Source organism: Aedes albopictus, chromosome 2, assembly GCF_035046485.1.
Source record: "Aedes albopictus strain Foshan chromosome 2, AalbF5, whole genome shotgun sequence".
Taxonomy (NCBI): Eukaryota; Metazoa; Arthropoda; class Insecta; order Diptera; family Culicidae; genus Aedes; species Aedes albopictus.
Genome location: NC_085137.1, coordinates 325,388,098 through 325,392,153, shown reverse-complemented (window position 1 = coordinate 325,392,153; position 4,056 = coordinate 325,388,098).

The window sequence follows — 4,056 nt, the reverse complement described above, 5'->3', positions numbered from 1 at the left end:
TATTGAACCACTCCATGAGAGAATACATATGTCAAAAGTGCAAGAAATAATCAATCATTTACCAGGCTACACGCTTTTGTGCTGGGATCTAATTTTGAGGCGGCAATAAATAAGCTTTTTAACATTAAATTGTTAAGTTTTTGCATTTTATTTTGAGTTTCCCAGTAGTTTTAAACTGTTCCGTCCTATACACAACGAAATTCAGGTAAATTTCATGGATTATGAGTAACGGTGGTGGAATGAATATTTTGCGTTATGTGGGGGTAAGACGGTCCGCCTTGAGGGTGGGTAAGACGGACAGTGTTGGGGTTACTTTGATAGTGCCATGAGAAACACATTAAAACCCACACATTGTTCACAGATTTAAATCTATGGAGTGCAAAAATGATTGTGGAAGCCGTATAAAGCATTTTATATTGATTTTTTGTTGAAAAATTCATTATATTAGAATTTTTGTTGATGGAACAGTTTGAACTTTGTAAAATTACCAGAGCATTGCATACCGTTAGGCGTTTAACAGTCTATGGAGGTTTCCAATTTACAAAATAGATTGTAATTTGCAAAAAACACGTTTCGCTAAGAGATTTAAGGCCAAATTTAGATTCTACTATGATTGATCTACTGAATACAAACGGCCACAAACATCATTTAACACAATTAGAGGCGTATTAGCTAAATTCCGAAACCTGTCCATCTTACCCACCCTACCGGTCCGTCTTACCCACACTGTTGAAAAACATACATTTGGAGATCACTTTTTAATTATCTCAAAAGTCATGGAAAATCAAATTTTATTGCAAAATCGGCTTGCAGACTGTAAAGTACCTTAGTTGAAGTATATAGTATGGAGATAAAATTTTAATCATCGCATTGTTTACACTGTCAAAATAGAGTGTTTCCTAAACATGTCCGTCTTACCCCCACCCCCCCTAATTAAGTGAAACTGACCTAAGAAGCCTGAGTCTTCAGAATGTTCCATTGTTCTGAACCCGTTGTGGTAAGTAGCTATAGGCTTGCTTTACGCTTTATGCGTTTTCTACTGTGCCCTTTTCAGGGCGCCGTTTGAACCCGTTGTGGTACGCTTATGTCGATCCTATCCCCTTACCTTTCTTTTCCCTATCCCATCTAGACGTGTGCGTCGAACATTCGGCGTGGACTCGGCGTGCATCTGCTTGGGACTTCTTAAACAATTATCAACAAAGTTAACTATTTTCTAATGATTGGATTACAACAAGTGGACATCTAGTTATGTGCTGCTGCAGGAATTTTCTGATTTTGATGATGGTAGGCTTTCTGAGAAGGGATACGCCGATCGGCGTGCGGTTTTCACGCCGCCGCCGCCGATTGCGCCGCCGACACGCCGATGCTTCCTGGATCGGCTTCAAACAACATAATCATAAACTTTTTCCACCAGTGCATAGGTATACCAATCCCCGTTTAAAAAAAATATAGCATAGGGTATGTGTTCCATCATTAATCTCACGCTCCCATTTTCATCCTATTCGAAAACAAACGATTACGGCACCGATTGATTCCGTTCTTTTTGTTTTCATGGGTGCTCACTTCTAACAAAAAATACAAAAATAAGAAACAAAACAAACAGCGCTTCAATGCTTTGTTTTTCGTAGGATGAAAATGAGAGCCACATGCTTAAGAAGGGAATCAATACCCTATGTAATTGATTCTTGATGACTTGGGAAGCCGTACGCCGATTCACGCCGATTTCTCATCGGCGCAGCGCGGCGCGGCAGCGCACACGTCTAATCCCATCCCATATTCCTCCCTTCCAGGGCGCAAAATTTTCGAGCAGACGAGTTGAAGTTCACCGTGCGGCAATTTTCATTCACTTGCCTGCATATTCATTAGAGTGGGTCATCGTTTATATGGAAAAGTAAAAAAATCAATGGTATCCCATCAGATCATAGCTTTTTTGATCCCATTTCAGGACCCAAATAAGTGTGCAAAATTTGGGCACGATCGGTTCTGTCTACGTTTTGCGCATCGCGTTTGAAATTTGTATGGGGTTTTACATGGGAAAACACACTTTTTTTGCATTTTTCTCATAACAAGCTCGAATTTTTCTAAAAGCGTGTAACCGTTAGTGTAACCTGTGGTTACAATTTTGTGTACTTTTGTTGTGTGCATTTTACCCACCTACACCACTGTGTTTTGGTTGATTTTAATTTGTTTTATTTTATTTAGTTTTTTTTTGTATCAAATTAAATTAGGGAAATAAAATCGTATATATTGTATCGGTGAGGCATTTGACCCCCAAGCTCCCCCACCACATGGCACACATCGAGCAGCAACAAGCAGCAGAACAATCGTTTGCGGTGTGTGGCTGTTTTGTTTTTGATCAAATGGGAAGAGAGTTACGAACCGCGAAACGCGACGGACGCGAGTTTTTTAACCCCCGTTTAATTTGACCGGGAAAGTGCTATTTGGCCTCCGTGTCGTTTGTTCAAGCTGGATGGTAGTTCCCAGCAGTGTCCGTTAGTCATTTCCAAAGGGGAAAGTGCCGGCCCGCGGTTCGGGAACAGTGAAGTGCCAGTGAGTAGTGCTGTAGTGCTTCAGGGTAGTGGACCGCCGCCATCGCGGGAAGCTAAACGTAAAGGATACATTCGCTTCCCGGCGGTTTAGCCAAGTATCCCAAACCCACCGTTCTCGCTACACGGGCTCAGCCAGTAGAGCCAGTCTCGCCCGTGTAGCTAACCGACAAGGAGAACGAAGACAGGTAGGTGAAAAGGGGCTCACCACCTGTGGTAGTACTTTGCGGAGACTACCAGGGCTAGTCACGGCGAGTGACTTGCCCGGCGTATTATCGCCACCGTCGCTAGGGGGATCTGACAAAGGAGCCCGCTCTTCCCCCTAGCTAAACGCAAAGGACGACTGCTCTGCAGTCTGAAAGTGCCCAGTGAAGATTAAGAACGAGAAGAAGAAAGAAAAGGAAGAAGAAGGAAGCTCCGCATAGTCCGTGCGGGAGCGAACAGTGACCACCACCACCACTGCAGCAAGGGCCCCAACGAGTCGACCGAAGCCAAAGTGCCAAAGGGGAGAACGGGGCAAAACGCAGGTTTGAGTAGTTAATAGAGTTTTTATTGCAAAATTGATTTATTATTATTTTCAAATTAAATTCCATCCGAAATCCTTAATTTAGTGGAGGTACCCTGCTTTAGGCCGCCCTGCCGGGTAACAGCAGGTAAGGGCTGAAAGCCTCTGCTTACAATTGGCGCCCAACGTAAATTTTGCGGAAAAATCTGCGATTTTTCCCACTGAGCGAGGGGTACTTCCACCAAAATTTGGATTTTGGGTGGAATAAACACAGTGGTGGGGATATTTTTCACAGTCGCGTGGTCGTTTAATTTATTTTACATTGTTGTGTTTGTCCTAAATCGGTTATTCGTCTCGTCTGCAGAACGAATTGGTACATTTTGGGTCTCTTTGTTCTGAGGGCGGGATTTTTGATTCTTCTGGGTCGATTTGGGGTAGCATTTGACGCAACCTGGTGACCGAGAACCATTTTGGAACCGTCAGTTAGCCGAAAATTGGTTCCTCACCGTATTTATACTTACGAAACAGTTGGTAAGTTTTAATTTCGTCCACATTTTGAAAATTTGTGTTGCTCATTTATCAAAATGCCGATCGACATATTGACGTTGGGGGAGTTCAACGTCGCCTACTTCCATTTCCGTGCCGATCACTTAGAACCTCACGAAATTGACTTTGAATTGAACTCCCGCGGTGTTGTTATCCCTCCTGGATCGGGTCAATCCAGTTCCAAAAAGCGTCGTCAACTACGAGCGTTATTGGTCAGTGAGCAGAAATGCTCCGAGACCGCTGTCCGCTCCTTTAAAGGGGATATTGACGCGGAATTGGAACTTTGTCGTGGCAAATTTGAGTCCATGAAGGAGGATTTGGGGTACAGGTGTCCGAACAAGGAGGTTTACCGGAGCAGGTTGCTCCATCTGGGTGCTCGGCTCCAAATCGTCAAAAACTATGTCGTGGGGGAGGCCAATAAGACCTTTGCAGATTTGTTGGGCGATGTGGTAGCCCTCC